Raw genomic sequence first — 19,899 nt, forward strand, 5'->3', positions numbered from 1 at the left:
ATTGGAGGTGAACTGAGATACACCTGACATTTACAGACATTCCTTGTGAGGGGGTGGAGAGGAGTTGAACAGAGGAATGAGAATTATGGAAGATGAACTGCCAAATCTCAAGAAGGGATCACAGGCTGAGAAGTAAGGAAGGCAGAGTGTCTCCAGAGAGGCCTCTTTTGAATCCCTTCCCAAGTATTAGCTATACGTTAATGTGGCCAAGATAATCTGCTTTAGACACAAACATATTTGACCAGAAGATGGGAGGTCAGCCCAGAGCAAATGTGAGTCTTGTCTGCATACTGGGCTCCTACGTGGGTTCCCACATTGCTGGCCTACCCTCTCCCCCAGTTCAGAGGCTACTGGTTCCCTGTCCTTGATTCCCTTCTCTCTCCTAGGACATGTGACATCCTTAAAAGGGATGTCAGTGTATTGCATGATTAGTAACTTACTTAACTACTTACAAAATCAGCTCTAAAAAATCAAATTGATGTCTAGGGAAGATGCTAGGGAACCAGCTATTTTTTTCTTTTTTTGAAAATAGCTTTTATCATGCCTTTCCTATGCAAATTGTACCACTGAAAAAAACAAAAACCATATGGGTACTTAATGACAATATTTCAACAAACTCATAAAGAAAGAATAATAGCAATGGAATATCAGTGTATTTTAAGGAATTAAGAAAGAGAGTATAAGACATCAATCAATGAGTACCAATCAATCAATCAATCAATGAGTACTAATTTCACAAAAAGAAAGACATTGAGACACATGTGCCTCCTGATGAAGAACACATCAGCCTTGAGGTTGTCATGCTCAAAGAACCTAGACTGGGACAACATAGAGTGGAAACATAGAGGCCAGAGGAGCAGACTAAACTTTGCTCTGGGGAAGCAATCAGCAAAACCCGGACCATAGGACACTCTACACATAAGGGATCCAGTTTCTTCAATAAATGAATTGTAAGGAGAAATAAGGAGATGGAGGGGAAAACTTGTAGACTAAAAGATATTTAAAAGATGCATACACATATAGGCAAATATAAGGCAAAACCAGGCAAGTATTTAGGAATGTACAGTTGGGTGTTAAGACTATAAAGAAAAGGGGGAAGTTGTTGAAATGTTAGGAATGTGGTCATTCTGGCAGGAAGAGAGGGGGTAGTGGTTGAGAGGGGAGCATACTGGGAGTTTCTAGGGGTGACTGGAAGAAGTCTCTTATCACGGACAGGTGTTTACAAGAGTGCTAGCCTTAAAAGAATCATTTTAACCTGTTCATTTGCTTTTTATTGTTTTCTGTTACTCAGATTATAACAATAAAATGTTTTTAAAATAGATGTTAAATTAATCACATAAAGTCAGCTATGATGGGAGAGATGGAAGAAAACCCAGAAAATGAAGATGAAAACATTAAGAATAAGGGAGAAAAAGTCACATTTATGACCACACAATTATTGTTTATAGAAAAAGCAGAACTCATTTCTCTGCCACAAAGTCCCTGGTGTCACCCAGGACTTCCCTCTGTAAAATGTACCATTAATTTAGCCACTCATAACTCTGGCAATGGAATTAAGAAGGGAATGGAAGAATCCATAGAGAGGCTATTGAACTAGAGACTGGCTAGGTGAGAGTAAGTGTGGGTCAGAGAATGGGAAATGTCTTCTTGAGAACACCATTTGGTAGAGGCATGGGCAGCAGCACAGAAAGCACAGGGCACAGGATTGGTGTTGACCCCCATCAGCAAGACACCGGCATCCCAAGGAGCAGCTGGAGAAGTCAGGACCCGTGCAGGGAAATGTCAGCTGTGCCACAACCTTGGGAGCAGAAAAGTGAGGCCTCTGTGTCTGCCTGTCCACATGTCTGTCAGCATGACATTTTGGGTCAATAAATATTCATCAGGATGCACCATTTTGGCTGACCTATGCCACCCCTGCTGCTGGAGGAGAAAATAAACAGGGCTTGCGGGTGCACAGGACTTCTGCCCTCTTCAGAGCTGCCATTGTGCTCTGTGTGTGAGCCAAGAGCGCAGACAAATCTCTGCCTCTTCGAGTCCCTTGGGACTTGTGCATCTAATATCTGGCTTGGAAACAGCTCCTTCCCTGTGGTGATATAGTGCCATCAACATGTCCACCCTGAGAGAGTAACATTCCAGAGGAAGTTAGTCAATGAGCCCCTCTACCTATAGGCAACCTGCCAGTGGGAGGGTTCTCCGGGCAGTTTCTTTCTTCCTCCTCTGGGTGCCTGGCATCTATTTCCATACATCTGTTTGGCTTTTCTTCTCAGCGTTATTGCCTCCATATCTTTATCCACCACTAGACTGGGAGCCATTCATTCAACTGATTTACTGAGCAATTCTTATGTGCAAAGCATTATGCTAGATAAGGTGGCAAATAAATACCTCATAGAGCTAAGAGACAGATATTAAATAAACATACAAATACATGTGTAAGAACGCATGTTGTGAGTGATAAGAAAGAAAAGAAGGCAAGACAAGTGATTACATACGGAGATCTGAGTGATATTGCCACATCAGGAGAGGCTTCATTGAGAACGTGTAAGTAGGGATTGGGCAGGCCAGGCATGGAGAGAAGGTAGCTGGGCAGGGAGTGTGTCCAGAGCATGAGGGTGATGGGAACACAAGTGCAAGCCCGGATGAAGGCAGAGGCAGGGCCATAAGGTGAAGAACCTGGTAGACTCTGATGAGGTTCTTAGGTTTTTAACCTACATGCAATGAGAGGGAGCACATGCTTAGAAAGGGGGAGACCCATTAGGTGACAAACACAGTGGACAAAAGGAGTGACATGGAGGCATGGACTAGAGCAGAGAATGTAGTGATGGAGAAAAGATAGCAGATCTGAGATTATCTGAGAAGCAGATTTGGTAGGAATGGTGCATGGATGTGAGCAGTAAAGGTTCATTCCACAACTTCTTGAAGAACATACAGGTAGCATAACCCAATATTCCAAACAGATAGTTACTTACATTAACTCATTTATCTCCATGACTACCACTTAAGTACTATTATTTTTTTTATTTTTTTTCCACTTAAGTACTATTATTATCCTCATTTTACTGATGAGTAAGTTATGGTTCAGAAAAATGAACTACTTTACCTGTATCAATGCGGATGACTCTCCCAGACATAATAGTAAATAGAAGAAGCCAGAGACTTCTTCCCACATATGATTCCATTTATACGAAGTTCAAGAATAAGCAGTACTAACCTATGGTGTCAAAATATTTGGTTACCTCTAGAGGGAAATATCGACTGGGAGGGAAAATTAAGGAGCCTTTTTGGGTGCTGGAAATGTTTTCTAGATCCAGGTAATTATTATGTGATATATGTATACCAAGTTGTGATCTTCAGACTTGTATACTTTACTGTATATGTTTTACCTCAATTTTACCTAAATTTTAATAAAAGACAATGGCATCCTTGGAGAGGCATTTGGAAGACACAAAAATTTAGTATCTTTATAGAGAGAGGAAGCCCTGAAAAACAGTAAAAAAAAAAAAATTAAAAATCAATCTATTAGTAGACAAAGGACATAAACATACATTTCACAAATAAATAGAAGTGGAAAATAAATATATATGAAATATATTTAAGGATGCCTGGCTGGCTCAGTGGTTGAGCATCTACCTTTGGCTCAGGGTGTGATCCTGGATTCCCGGGATTGAGTCCCACATTAGGCTCCCTGCATGGAGCCTGCTTCTCTCTCTGCCTATGTCTCTGCCTCTATCAAGAATAAATAAATAAAATCTTTAAAAAAAATCAAAATCTTAAAAAAATATATATTTAAGTAGTAAACTAAGAAATGCAAATGAAACATTAATGAGATATTTTTCTCCTAACAAATGAACTAAAAAAGTTGATGATACCAAATATTATGATAATGTGGGGAAATTCACATTCAAATGTTGCACATATAAAATGTTACCAATTTTCTGAGGCCAACTTTATTGACTGTATCAAAAGTCTTTTCAACTGTATATATATATTTGTTTTGTTTTGTTTTGTTTTTAGAGAGCTAGAAAGAACACTCATGAGTTGGGGGGATCTAGGGGGAGAGGCAGAGGGAGAGAGAGAGAATCTTAAGCAGGCTCTATATCCAGCTTGGAGCCCAACTTGGGGCTTGATCTCACAACCCTGAGATCATGACCTGAGCCAAAATCAAGATTCTGATGCTTAAAAGACTGACCCACCCAGATGCCCCTCTCAATTATATATTTAAATAGCAATTCTATTTCTCTAAATTCACCTTAGGGAATTACTCCACATATGTATTTGTCTATACCAATGTTCACCATAAGTCTTCTGATAAAAGTAAAACTTTGGAAATTACCCCACATAGGTGATTACGGAAAAATTATTGTATATTCATACAACAGCATGACATGGAGACTTAAAAAATAATGATGCTGAACAATATTTTTTAGCATGGGAAGATGCCTATAACATATTTAATTTTTCTGAGTATAAAATCATATGTTATTATGTGGGTATTCATACAAATTTGTGTGTATATATGTATGATATAGATAAATATGTATAATATGTTATATAATTATATTAACTGGATGGATGGGTATGAACCAAAATGGTAAGAGTAGTTATCTGCTGATAGGACTATTGGATGCTATGTATTCTTCCCTATAATTTTTCCCTATTTTATGAATTTTTATGATAAGAATATATTTTACAGTTGGATGTGTGTGTGTGTGTGTGTGTGTGTGTATGTATACACAGAAAATCTGAAAAGAAAGCACATCTAGCTAGGTTTCCTGGCAATTTTCATTTACATGCTTCATCTACGTTATTTTTCTTTGAACAGCATAAGCTTTAAAAGATAGTAGTCACCATTCACATAGTGCAGAGTTTCTTACTTGGGGCATTGTTTTTCACCTTGATAGAGTAGCTTAAAGCTGGCCAATTTCTTCCGAACATCTTTTCTGAGTTTTGAGGAGTTTCCAACATCGTAACCCCCAAGGCAGAGCCAGAAGTTACTGTCCCAGGCTTCCCTGTTGCTGATGTCAGACATGTGAATTAGGTGTTGCCGATCAGAAACACTCATATGAGTCCTCAGCTTGGAAGCTAAAGCTACATGGAGGTAGACATGAATGGCATCTATCCCAGCTGAACATGGCATAGGGGCTCAATGGCTGAGCTCCTGGCATCCAGGACCAAGCATTACCAATGCAAGCTACAGTGTCTCTCCAAGAAACAAAGTGGTTGCCAAGGGTTGGCAGCAATGTGTTGGCAGCAATGGTATTTTCACTGGAGCAAATTCTATAGTCTGATTTGGTGTTGTTTCTGGCCTCATCATTTCTAAGTCTGGTTTTCTTGCCCTCCAGAGGATTCTGGGAGTTGCTTAATATTTGTACAAATTATTTTCCTGCCTAAACTAGCCAGAGCAGATTCTATCACTTGCAACAAGAAAACTGTGCTTAATAGTGTTATTTTCATTCCCATTTTACAGACGAAGAAATTGAGTCTTTAAAAAAAATGCAGAAATTTCCCCTAAGATTACACAGCTAATAAACAGTGAAGCAAGGCACAAGTCCAAGACTTTTCAGTCAACTTCTAAACTCTTTATGAACCTAGATCCTAGATATTTCAATATTCACCATGGAGGAAGTTTATCAGTAAAAGCAAATGTTACCATTTAAAGAATAATTACTACATACCAAAATTGTGCATCAGCTGTAAAAGGGATCTGAAAGATTATCTAACCACCCTAATTTACAGATGAGGAGACTGGGGTTTGAAACACAATGAAATTTACCTAGTGTCCCTTAGAGAGGTAATGGAAGAACAAGTAGAAGAAAATAGGTTTCCTGACTCCCATTTTCTTTATATCAGCAGAGCATGAAGCCATTTCTTAACTCCCATAGAAGTGCTTATGTCTCTCAAGTCCAGTGACTAAATGAAAATTTTGTTTAAGTGTAAGAAGACAATAAATGTATGAGGGGTAACCAAATTTAAAATATTGACTACTAGTTACATGGATACTCCGGAACATGCCACCATCACCCACCTTGGGTGTACCTGAGAAGCCTAAAATAACTTTTGAGGGAAACCCCATGAGAACATCGCTTGGGGAACTGAGATCACATCTCCATCTGGCTCTGACTTTACAGAATCTGCTGAACTTAATCGACTAGGTTTGATGCAAGAAAATTATCTTTTCTGTAGAAAATGGAGAATTGGTTAGAGCCCTTCTCAATCCATAGAAAAATAGGATTGATTGTCTAAATATTTTTAAATACAAGTATTTTAGAGTAGACATAACTATCTGCACATGCATATATAATAACCTTTGTGTCAATAAAATCCAAGATGTGTTTTACTCACAGGACCATTTTTATTGACCCTGGGGAGAAAAATCTTGTATCATACGAAGAAAATTGAATCTTTACATTTCTGATTCATTTCCCTTTAAATCATCCAAATATTGCTTTTTATGGGTTATGTAATAGTCAAACAGTCTCTAAGGGGCTATTAAAGCACTTCAAGCCTTGCTTCCGTTAAAATAAAATAGTAAAATAAAAGTTAAATGGAGGAAGTAGGTTCAAAGTGAATCCACTTTGTCTACAAAAGTTCTCATCAGTCTAACACTTGAAACATCTAACTGGGTTCTGAATTTTTTAAATTCTCTATTTCCTATGAAGAGTCCTAGTGAAGACTGCTTGAGTGTTTAAAATCTATCTTATATCAGAAGAATAAATTTTGTCCCTGAAACCAGAGCACCCTATTTTTGTCCACCAGAAATTACCTGGAGATGTTTTAGAGTGAAGGTATTACATCAATCTAAACCGTATACTTGTTTACATGTAATCCAAGAGACAATTATTGGAAAACTATACTTCACTAAGAGAGTCTGCTTTTTCAAAACCATTGAGTGGTTGAAATAGTGGAGTGTGCAGTTCATTAAGGGTGAAATTAAGTAGCTCACACAATACAAAGTGGACTTCTCTTCTTTATTGCTACTTTTTGAGATGAATGCCTCTGAATGGTTGAAGGAAATCAAATATTTTTGCCTTAAACTCTGCTTCATCTTAGTTTTCTCACGAACCTATTTACATGAACAACTTGGTGATATTAGAAAGAAGATTTAATAGTGAAGAAGACTTTTTTCAAACAACAGTTTAAGACATTGTGCCAGTTTGTATAGCAGAAGAAATCCACCATAAGTTCTGTATTTCTGGGAAATTGGAGAACTGGCCATTCCAATTTTTGTCTAGGTAAAGACTGCCTTGAATCTGAAAGCACACAGGTAGAGATAAGAGATAGCACCTTAAGCAGAAATCAGAGGAAGCCAACTTTTGTCATTTTCCATTAGTGTGTGTCTCACCCTAGTGTACTTACTCCCAGCTTGTCTTTGCCTCTTTCTTCACCATGAAAATGGAAGCTGTCAAGCTAGAACTGTACCAACTCTTTTCTTTGCCACCTTCAAATTTGTCTAAGTCTTATAAATTTAATGTAATCCCAGTAAATAGCATCCATGATATGTGAGAAGGAAACTGAAAATGGTATTAAAATAATATTTTAGAAATGTTCAAATGAACAAAAAATGTGTGGATATTCAAGAAATCCTGAAAATAAAATGAAATAATTAACTCTACTAGATAATGCAATATATCTTGAAACTTCAGTAAATAAAAAAGGTTTCCTACTTAATAAAAAAGGAAAACCAAAGGGATGGAATAAAGAATTCAGATACAGACTCAAATATCTATGAAATTTTGGCTTATGATAAAGGTGACATTTCTAACTGGGTGAGGAGAGAAGGGAAGAATTCAAAATATGGTATCGGGCAACTGGCTAACCATTGGAAAAAATATTAAACCTATATTTCTATCATCAAAAATAAATTCCAGATGGATTAAAGATATAAACATATAAAACAAAAGATTTGGAAGAACTTAAGGAATAACAGCAACCTTACCTTACTAAAGTATTCGAAAGCAAAAATTTGTCCTTTTACTTCCATATTTAAAGCCTCTTGATGGCTTTTTTTTTTTTTTGCCAACAATGACACCAAAACAAACAAACAAACAAACACCTCTGTACATACATTTCCAGCCTCACTTCCTATCAGTCCCTGCCACCTTCCCTAAGCTGCAAGTTTTTAAAAACTACATTCTTGTCACCAAGCACATATTCTCCTGTTTTCATACTGCTAGGCTTTTGCACATGTTATTTCCTCTACCATTAATTGTTTCCATTCTTTTATGGCTGGAAAATTCCTGATAATATTTTAAAATCAGATCAAATGGCATCTTCTCTATGAAGCCTTCTTCTGATTCATTCTTAATCATTTCCTACTTTTGTATTAACCTGACATTGTATACATCTATCTATTGAAACATTTGTTACAGTTTATTTAAATTACTTGTTAACATGCCCACCTCCCCACTAAACTCTGGCTTCATTGATGCCAGATCCCATATCTTATTTTGTCTTATGTTCTTAGGCACATACATTTTGTTCTGTGAGTTATCATCTCAATAGGTGCAGAAAAGGTATTTGACAACATTCAACATCCACTCATGAGAAAAAGGAAATCTTTCATGTGACAAAGAAATATATATCAACATCATATATAATGGTGAAATTATTTTAATTATGTATAAATTAAAAGCTTCTCCTTTGAGGTAAATAACAAGCAAGATGCCCAGTAATTTCTACCTTCTACTTTCTTTTAAAATTGCAATAGAGGTCTTAACCAGTGCAATAAGACAGGAAAATGAAATAATAGGTAAAAGGATTGGTAAACAAACAAAAAGCAAAATTCATTATTGGAAGATGACATGATTAAATATGTAAAAAAACCAAAATTATCTACAGGTAATGATATTTAATAAGAACTTTAAAAAGTTGCTGGATACAAAATCAATACACAAAAATTCTTTTAGAGAACCCCCAAAATATTATTTATATTTAGGAATTTGACATGTGACAAAAGTGGAACTGCAGGCAATGGGGAAAGTACAGTTTTTTTATAAATGGTGCTGGAGCAATTCGATAGGCATATGATGGGGAAGGGAGAGGAAAATGAAACTGGATCATTCTCTCAAACAACACCAAAAGTCAATTTATAAATCTGAATATAAAAGGCAAAATATTTAAGCTTTGAGAAAATAGGATAGAATATCTTCCTGATCTTCATAATGAGAATGATTTATTAAACATGACATAAAAACACTAATCATAAAAGGAAAAGATAAATAAATTGACTACATCTAACTTAAGCACTTTGTTCATCAATAAAAATCACAAAGAGGGGGCAGACCCGGTGGCACAGCGGTTTAGCGCCACCTGCAGCCTGGGGTGTGATCTTGGAGACTCGGGATCCAGTCCCATGTTGGGCTTCCTGCATGGAGCCTGCTTCTCCCTCTGCCTGTGTCTCTGCCTCTCTCTCACTCTCTCTGAATAAATAAATAAGTAAGTAAATAAATAAATAAATAAATAAATAAATAAAATATATCTTTTTTTAAAAAAAAATCACAAAAAGGGACACCTGGGTGGTTCAGTGGTTAAGCAATATCATAAAGATGCCTACTTACCCTAAATCTATAAATTTAACATGCCCTGATTTTTTAAATGATAACATGATTTTTTTAACTGGACAAACTGATTCTAAAATTCATATGGAAGAAAAGAACTATAAGAACAACAGGAAAATTCTGAAAGACAAGAGTAACAAAGAGGAATTATTTGTATTAACAAACAATTTTTATTTTATTTTATTTTATTGTGTATTATTTTGTAAGCTAAAGCCAGTTTATAAAAGCCAGTTTATTATACAATCTGTGACAGAGTAAAGAAGAAGGAAGATATGTTTTTTTCTAATTTTGCCACTCAGAAGTCAAGAACTAAATGTTCTGTTGGGTGGACTTCCAGTCTTTTTTTTTTAAACAATAAAACAATTTTTGAAGCTACATATAATTAAAATAATGTGATATTGGCATGAAAAGTAACTGGAACAAACTAGGAGTCTCAAAAAGAGTTATAAATGCAATGGAGATTTATATATTTTAAAGGTAACATTTCAAACTTATGGATAAAAGATGAATTATTCAATAAATGACACTGGTACAACTGGGTAGCCATCTGGAAAAACATAAAGTTTAACTTATCTCTCATTTATATGAATACTGGAAGAAACTGTGGAATTTTAAAAAAGCAATCTCAAACCGAAAAAAAGTTTTCTAAGTATGTTACAAGACCAAAACCCAGGAATTATGAAATAAAAGGTGAATATATGCACTTATGGAAATAGAAAAGAATGACAAAAAGGAAAATATATTTCCAACTTAAATCACAAGGAGCACATCTCCCTAATATATAAAGAGCCCTTCTAAATCAATAGAAGACCAACAACTCAATAGAAATGTAAAGAAAGGAAATGGACTGTCCACTGAAAAGGGAATTCAAATGGCCCTTAAGTTTGTGAAAAGAAACCAATTTCACTCATAACAGAAATACACAAAGATGACTTACTTTTCACCATCAGATTGTCAAAGTTCTAAAAAATTGTGTATATGTGTGGGTATGGGGAAACAGATATTCTCACATCTTAGTGATGGGTGTATAAATTGATGAATCAGTCAGATTTGAACTAGACAATATGATGCACCTACCTTTAAACACAGGAATTTTATCCTACATATCTACTCACACATGTGCAAAATGTGTTATTCAGAGAGACATTGCTTGTAATAAAAAAAAATTGCTAGGTATTTGTTGATAGTGACTATAAAAAGAAAGAAGGCAGCCCTGGTGGCTTAGAGGTTTAGCGCTGCCTTCAGCCCAGGGTGTGATCCTGGAGACCCAGGATCGAGTCCCACGTCAGGTTCCCTGCATGGAGCCTGCTTCTCCCTCTGCCTGTGTCTCTGCCTCTCTCTCTCTCTCTCTCTCTCTCTCTCTCTGTGTGTGTGTGTGTGTATGTGTTTCTGATGAACAAATAAATAAAATCTTTAAAAAAAAGTTTAGAAAGAATATAAATTCTCATTAATTATGGACCACAAAATTGCCACATATTTATGGTATAGATTCTAAATAGCCATAAAAAAATACTGAAGGAGCTATTTATGTGTGAATATGGACCAATATCCAGGTCTGCAAGATATGTTGCTAAGAGAGAAAAGATGAGAGTAATGCATATACTATATTATCATTGGTATAAAAATAGAGATGGGGAGATACACATGCACGCATAAATAAGTACATATTTGGTCACACATGCATAAAATACCTCTGGAGTGATACAGAGACAAGTAACTTTGGATGTTTCTTCAGAGTTGGATGATGAAGTGTCATGCATTGAAGCAATATTTTCTGTTTCTTGTACATATACTTTTGGATTCTGAACCAAATTAGGCCATCATCTAATTTGAAAACAAACCCCAGCATGGTCACCCTGGTCTCCAGCTTTAACCAGCCAAGTTTCCTGTCCCTTTCCCCATCTCCCCTGGCCTTTTCCAAGCTGTGGGATAGAGAGTTTAAAACAGGGGATATCTTTCCTCTACATGCATCAAACCAAGACTGGAACTCTGCATGGGTTCGCAACAGCCTGCTTTGCAATCCACAGGGGTGGAGAATTTAGCTTATTTTTAAATTGGGTGGAATTCAGAAAAGAACTGCCAAAATGATTAAATAGACTAGAGAGGCTGGTTCATAAAGAAAGATGAAAAGACCAAAATGTGTGTAATTTGGCTAAGTGACAGCAGGGCCAGGCTGTGGTTAGCACATATAAGTATTCAAGCACCAGGATAGGAGAAGAACATTCGTGGACATAAATACGAAAAAAAATGAAAATATGAAAAGTAAAACAAAGTGTCTCAGTCTTTCTGTCTATCTCTATTTCCAGAGGAGCCTCTCCAGGAAAGCAATGGATGTCTTGCCTGTTGCACAACATCTTAGAAAATCTTTACCTTTGCAGGGTGTAAAGCCCACACCAGCTCCCAGGCCAGGGGTTAGATGTCAGCACAGAGGCTTGACTTTAGCTCCCTTTTCCTCCATCTCCTGAATTCAAGTGGTCACTTTGCTTGCTTTCTGTCCCTTCCATAAGTATATCCAATGAAGGTCAGACAGTCTTGCAAGGGGAGGGGTCTGTGCAGAGTACACAAATCATTTATTTATATTTCAAAATCTTGCTAGGTGACTATGATAAGGCTGGAAAACAAGATTGCCCTTTCCTGCTACTATCAAGGAGTTCATGGTAGCTCGTGATGGTTCTACTTATCAAGAAGTGACCGTTGAGATAGCCAGAACAGCTCAGCAGCAATACTGGGCTATCCATTAGGCCCATCTCTCTAATTGGCCTCTCATTAGGCTTATACGTGGAGCACAAGAAAATTTACATTACTGCAATGCCATTAAAAATGAGTACCGTGGAGTTCACTTTGCTCATTTTGAATCTACCTGCCTGGTCTTTTTAGCTGCTATATCTGTCCCATCCCTTATATTTCCTATTAACTAAACCTCAATCTATATTCCTTTGAACTTGCATTTCAGTATGCCAGGATATATGCTAAAGGATATACATAACACTGTGATAGAATATACATAAGCATCTCTGTGTGCATGTGTGTGTAAATGCAATAGTCTGTGCATTTTTGGGTTAATATCCATGTGTTGCTCTATATCTAAGAAGATGCACATATGGGTAAGATGAGCCAAAAATAAAATTTAAGAAGCACTCTGGTAGGGATTCCAAAGCTAATACCTAAGAGTATATTTTAAAACCATTTGTGGTTTATGTTTATTTAAAGTTTTCCCCATTTATCAGATGAAAGAACTGAACTGTGGCTGAAACTGCCCCCCACCAGAGGCGGGGCACGATGGCGGAAGAGTAGGGTCCCCAAGTCACCCATCCCCACCAACTTACCTAGATAACTTTCCAATCATCCTGAAAACCTATGAATTTGGTCTGAGATTTAAAGAGAGAACAGCTGGAATGCTACAGTGAGAAGAGTTCACGCTTCTATCAAGGTAGGAAGACGGAAAAAAATAAATAAAAAAGAAACTGGGCCCCATGTGCTTACTATTGGCAGCAGCAGGTGAGGCCACACCCCTGTGGACAGAATAAGAGGATTTGAAGGAATAATAAGTACAATTCTCAATTATCCTGAAAAGGCTTCCGGGTGAGGAGATGAAAGTTGGGTCCTAGACTGTGGGTAAGAATAGAATTACTTCTTTTTAGGCTCTGGTTCTCTTGGAAAGAGGCTCTGAGGAGACTAGCCATGCTACAGGGCTTTCCCACATAATGGATAGGATCTGGACTCTGCCATATACAACCAGGTCAGGAGCCGAGCGCACCCAATAAAAGGGAGGAAAGCAGGCTCATTGCTACTGTGCCATGATTAGGTTTGCCTACAGATTACAGAACACCCAAACACACACAAAGTCCAGAAGTAATTCCTCCAAGGATGCTGTGGTGACTTCTCCAAGTAATCAGTGACTCCACCTTCCTTCTGTTACACCATCCCTAGCATTTGGCTTCTAGCCTCAAGATCATCTCATGTTCCAATATGGTTGCCATAACCCATATCATCACACACTCATTTCAGGCAGCAAGGAGGGATAAAGGAAGCATCTCCCACTTTTACCAGCCCCTACAAGAAGCCTTCCCAGAAGTCCACTTCTACTGGGTTGGCCAGAAGTCAGTCTTGTGACCATACCTAGCTGCAAAAAAGGCTGGGAAAGATACCCTTCTAGCATGGTTCATACCATCTCAAATAAAACTATTTTCCTGTAACAAAAGAAGAAGAGAATGGATATGAGTGGAAAATTTTTCTGCAGTATTAGGGCAGATGTGTGGCCTGTAGTACACTGCATAAGAATGGCTAGCTGCCAGCTGAAGGATGATTTTGGTGTATATTCCCTTTTCATTAGATCTTGGGCTGTAAAAAAAAAAAAAAAAAGTGACATTAAGTGCTACAATCTATTCTTCTGTGTTGTGAGGTATTCAAGAAAGGGTCTGTGCCCACTCTTGGGCAGAGGGGAGAGCAGTACCCAGAGGCTGTGGGGGTTGATCACTGCAGTGACCTCAGATAACACTGGCTGTGCAGAACCACACAGAGCTTTCTGGAGCAGCAGAGCCCCTTTACGCTGAGAAATCCCGGATCTAAGTTGTCCTTACTGTACTGACTGTGTCCTTACTGGACACAAGCACAGCACCTTTTAGAGACTACCTGAGAAACATGAGAGGGTAGGAATACCTCAGAAGTGTGCCATTGTACATATGAGAGTGAACTTTGTGCTGAGCTACGTATGTGATGTCATTTATAACCATGAACAGGTGAGCCTGGAGGTCATTTGAACGACCTCAAATAAAGGATGCATTTCAAAACTGTATGTTCTGTGCAGAAAGAATTGGTTAAGAAAATGTAGATACATGCATTTTAGACTAAATTCCAGCTTTTCTAAGCAAAAGTGATTGGTGCTCACTTTGGTAAGCTTGGTGATTTTCAAAGCGTGTTTTATGGAACTGTCTAGTTTTGTGGAGTACTTCAGAGACCAGAGGGAGGCCAAATAGGCTAGGCTTTGGTCCCCAAATATCACGTAGCTTACAACATATTCATATTTTCGCATTCTACATAACTTTTCATTTGAAAAATTATTTCCACTGCTCAAAAAATTAGAAATTCCTGACATCAGTATTAAACTTATTAATGGTGGTTATCTAATAAAGTTAGTCTCATTACCTTAAACACAGAAGAATTGCAGAAAAATTGAATAAGAGGACATGGATGTATTATACCTACTCTTCTGGGAAAAAAAATTCCCAGGACACCTGGGTGGCTCAGTCAGTTAAGTGTTGCCTTCTTGATTTCTGCTCAGGTCATGATCTCAGGGTTCCTGGGATTGAGCCAGGCTCTGTGCTCAGTGGGGAGCCTGCTTGAGAATTCTCTTTCTCCTCTCCCTTTGCCCCTCCTCCTTCTCACACTCTCTAAAAATAAATAAACAAATCTTAAAAAAAAAAAAAAAATCCAGGATGCCTGTGTGGCTCAGTGCTTAAGCGTCTGCCTTCAGCTCAGGACATAATCCCAGGGTCCTGGGATCGAGTCCTGCATCAGTCTCCTTGTGTGGAGTCTGCTTCTCCCTCTGCCTGTATCTCTGCCTCTCTTCTGTGTCTCTCATAAATAAATAAATAAAATCTAAAAAAAAAAAAAAAATCCCAGCCTAAACAACATACATTGAGATTTGTCACCATGATTTAGGTATGAAAGAGGTTTCCAGACATGATCAACTACAACATTTAGGAAGAGAGAAAGGGATTCTACATGATGACAAGCTTTGAAAACTTCATTTATCCATCTGGAAAGATGAAAGTAGTGGTGGAGGGAAAGGATGGATGGGTGGAGTGTGCAATAAAAATCTGATTAAAGTTTTCTAAGTACTGGAGGATAAAGAAATGGAGAATCATAGATCTTTAACCAAATTCTGGAATACCAGACTGGAGTACCTTGAGTTTGAAATAAGCAGATATACATCAAATTAAAGGAAGTACCACTCCTTCCATACAGGATGAAAATACAAATTGGATGCAGAAAAGATTGAGATATATTGTGGACCACATGAGTTCTTCAGGCTCTTGGGGCCCCGTAATAGGAAATTATAACCTACAAATGTCTTATGGTTCATCCTAACCTTTTGAGCCATGTTTTTCAGGTAATGACTTTCCACATATAATCCCATTATTCTAGTTTCTGATTCATATACTAGTCTGGGAGGACCATGGACTGACATGGATTCTTATGAGTGTTTACATAATGGGGAGTACTGGCATTTCCTCTACAGCCAAGTTTTCCTAAAGCAATGAGATATAATGTCAATCAAAGCTCAAAGTATAGTACACATACTGCTGCTACTCTCAACTTAAGAACATATGCCTGCTTTGCTTGGTTGGCATTATGCTTTGTTCATCATAACACAGATGATAATTACGACAAGCAAGTACTTATGTCATGCTATGCTAGTAAGAGTGATTTTAGTAATCTCTACATACAGGCCATTACTCCTGATTAAAAGTGAAATATCACACTGAATGCTTTGCACAATGAATTAAGCTAGTATAGTATATACAGACTGCTTTTTATTAAAACTATATTTATCACTGAAATTCTGCTTTAGTAAAAATATCAACTTTGTTACTGCCCAATCCAAGACTCCATCTTCTAGCACTTCATTTCCTTCTAAAACAGCAGGATTAGGGCACAGGAGGTCACCTAAGAATGCAATCATTGCCTGACAACAGAGCTAACTGTAATTGGGAGCTTTGAGTAGGCAGCTTATCATAATCAGCAGCAGGAGATGTGATTCAGGCTACTTTAGAGAGATATGAGCGATCCCCTTAAGACAGAGTCTGCTCTAATACTGTGAGAAGTGTGGCCCTTCACAGAAAAGACGGGGATTGCTGTTGAATTGAAAAGCTGCAAGTGACCTTCCAAGGTCATCTAGTTCATCCCCTTCAGGCAGAAACCCTTAGAACCCATAGTAATTTGATGATAAGGCTGCCTGAGACAGGGTGCATGCATTCCAGAATCACTCCAACGTTAAGAACTTCACTGCCACAAAATTCCTCTTGGGTTTAATACAATTCTCCATGCTATGGCTAATTTGCTTTTGTTTTTGTTTTCTATTTTTTTTTTTTTTCCTGAGAGACAAATAGGCTGGAAGACTAAGGAACCAAAGGAACACAACCTGCCTAAAGTTGGTGAATTCAAATCTAGACAGCTCATTCTGTATCCATTCCTTCCCCCAGGATCTAAAGAACAGCAAATGCTTTTCTTGGCAGGCAAAGGGCACTGGCAGGAGGCAGCTGGTCTACCTGTTTGTGGATAACTAAAATCCTTTAAGGCTCAGGGTACAATACACTGGGGAATCATTTGCTAGTGCCAACCAAAAAAGAAAGAAAAGGGTAGAAAAAAGAGGAAGGAGAGCAGCAATTTAAAAAAGTATACAAAAATACTGAGCTACGTGGGTCTGAGCATGAGGGTGAGCAGGAGGTCTCTTTTTCACCCAGGTAATGATTGTATGAGCTCCATAAGGAGATGGTTAAATCAAACACCGAGATGACTGCTCTTAAGAGGGGAAAAATATGTCAATCACACTTTGCCTTTGACACAAGGAAATTCCTTGAAACTGAGAATGGAGAGTAGAAGGGAGGGAGAATGTCTCCTGATGTGGGTGGCCAGGAAACCGGGGGCCAGAAAAGCATGAGAGGAGAGAGGGAGAAAGAGACAGAGAGGGAAAAAAACACAAGATTGAATTCTAATCAAAATGCTATGAGGCGTTCACACCAGGCCTTGAGAGAATATTAACAAGGTTACCCGAGGGGGGGCCTTTAGCCCCAGGAATTATTAGTGAATATGGAATTATATTTGCACAAACATTACCAGATGCAAGGAGCTAAATGTCCTACAGATGTGGAAGGAGCAGCGTATGTTCCAAATAGGCAGCAGCTTTGTTTGTTTTACCCTTCTTATAAGAGGCTGGGTAGCACGTTTCTGAGGGGTTACATTTCTGGAATCACCACCCTACCGCTAGGCCCCGATTTTTCTGCCGCAGCTTGCACCAGCTTCAAAAGTATCTCAGCCCAGGACCACATAAAGTGAGACAGGTTTGACAAACTTACCAGCTTACCTCTACCACTTCCAGGTATCATAATGCACTAAGGATCCTGGTGCTTCAAGAAGGGATTTTCTGAAAGATGAAAGAGTTCAGAGTCAGGTAAATCATGGTGATTTCAAAGAGGAGTTGTGAACTCAAATGTAACCAGCTGATGTTGGTAGGGGTAGGGGAAAACCCAGAAAATTTCAGGAAAAACAAAGTTTCCTTCTGATATGCCACCATAACATCCTCAAGACTCAGTTTAACCTAGATTCACCACTGCTGAAGGAGACATATCTGTGTTTAGGCAAGTTGTTGCCTTTCAGCATCTCCTGAATTTGTAACCCCAAATCTCTACCACCACCTTGCTCACTTTGAGTAATATTTGCCAGTATGAGGAACAGAACTGTTCAGCACACTCATATGGCACATGGAGGTGGTTGACCATGAAGCTAACGGCACAAGACCCTTCCAAGGCCCTGGTAGGAGCTCTACACTGTGTGGACATGGGTATGTTTTTGTAAAGTTCACAAAATTAAAGTATTTAACACTAATTTGTTAATTGGTAACTGCCTTCCCCTCTGCCATACCTGCCTTTGTGTAGGTTGGCTTTGGAGTTGAGTTGAAGATACAGTTAGCTTGAATGGCATGGGGTGTATTATGTAATTTATATCACTTTTGTGTATAGTTGATGCTAGTCACTGGATTGTAGGAATGTATTTCAAAACTCATATCATCATCTGTTCACTTAGTGAGCTGGAGACTCAGGGTGCATCATGCTGCGATATGAGTGCATTCTGCAATGCCCAGCCTGAGAATAGGAAGACAGAAGAGGAGAAACAAGAGTTGAAATGTACAGAGCAGAAACTAGCCCATGAAAGATTACCTACATTTTACAACTCTTTCATGAAAAGCCTTGATAGAACTTTTCCCAAATTTGCCAACAATTATAAATTTTTGCATGACATTATAAGCAAGTTGTGATGCTTAAAAAAATTGTTGTAAACTATCAATAATAAAAAACAAATTTTGACCAACTATATTAGAGGAAAGTTAAAATATGTTTTTTTTTCCTATATATATTACAGATTTGGTCACATGAAGAGGCCATCAAAATATACAGCACACACACATATATATATCTGTAATGCGTATGTGTACGCACACACAAAACAGGTATTTCAGGTAGCTAATAAAACATCATGTTGCTTTCCTGGATTTTGTGATGTTTGTAGTATTTGTCAGTTTCTTGTGTTTTTTTAAAGTGATTTCTTTTCTTATTCTAAGTAAATATTTGCTTTAGTATCTAATTTTATAATTAGACTTGCATATTCTTTTTCTTAAAGAAAGCCTCCAATATTGTATAAGCTTTAGACCCAATATAACCTAAATTTGCTTCTGGTGCTATGCACCATGTAAACAACCATTTTTTTCTTATTTCACTCATCAACTTATAAGGTTGGTCTTGATGATAGTATTTTAGAAAAGAGGAACCCAAGATGTTTAGTCATGGTTTCTAAATGGATTTGAATTCAGGGTCTGTTTTATGCCCAAGGAAGTAGATTAGTCCCAGCCCTAACTGTATTCCCTACCCCCACCCATGGGCATGCTGAGTTCTAACGTGATCTTTCTGTGCTCAATCTAGTTTTGTTTTTTTTTTTTCAAAATTTTTATTTAAATTCAATTTGCCAATGTAATGTATAGCTCCCAGTGCTCATCTCATCAAGTGCTCTCCTTAGTGCCCATCACCCAGTTACCCCAACACCCCCTCCCCTTCTGAAACCCTTTGTTTGTTTCCCAGAGTTAGGAGTCTCTCATGGTTTGTCCTCCTTTCTAATTCTTCCCCACTCAGTTTCTAGTTTGGTTTAAAAGGCTTCCTCTGAAACCTTTTCGTCTCCCACTCTAACCCATCTGCCCCCTGAACTACCTCATTGTTAATAGATCTGAAAGATCTCACTGCCAGAAAACTTTCCTTCAGTTCCTCTCCATTACTATGAAATGTGCCCTGTGGATCTCTTGGTCAACACCTTGTGATGTTTGACAATTTTTTGGCGGTGTTTACACTCCATAAAAAGAAACGGGAAAGATATTTCAATTCATCTGGGTGGAAGGACATACTGTCTCTCAAATCTTACTTTTTTCATTAGAATTCAAAACACACCTCCTCCAGGAAGCTTATCACATTAATTTCAGGCAGCAAAATCCCCATGCAATCCCCTCAAAGTCCTTTTATAACTTGCTACTGGCTATTCACAACTAAATGGGATGTGTTTGCTTATATTCTCTTTCTTA

Source organism: Vulpes vulpes, chromosome 8, assembly GCF_048418805.1.
Source record: "Vulpes vulpes isolate BD-2025 chromosome 8, VulVul3, whole genome shotgun sequence".
In the NCBI taxonomy this organism is placed as follows: domain Eukaryota; kingdom Metazoa; phylum Chordata; class Mammalia; order Carnivora; family Canidae; genus Vulpes; species Vulpes vulpes.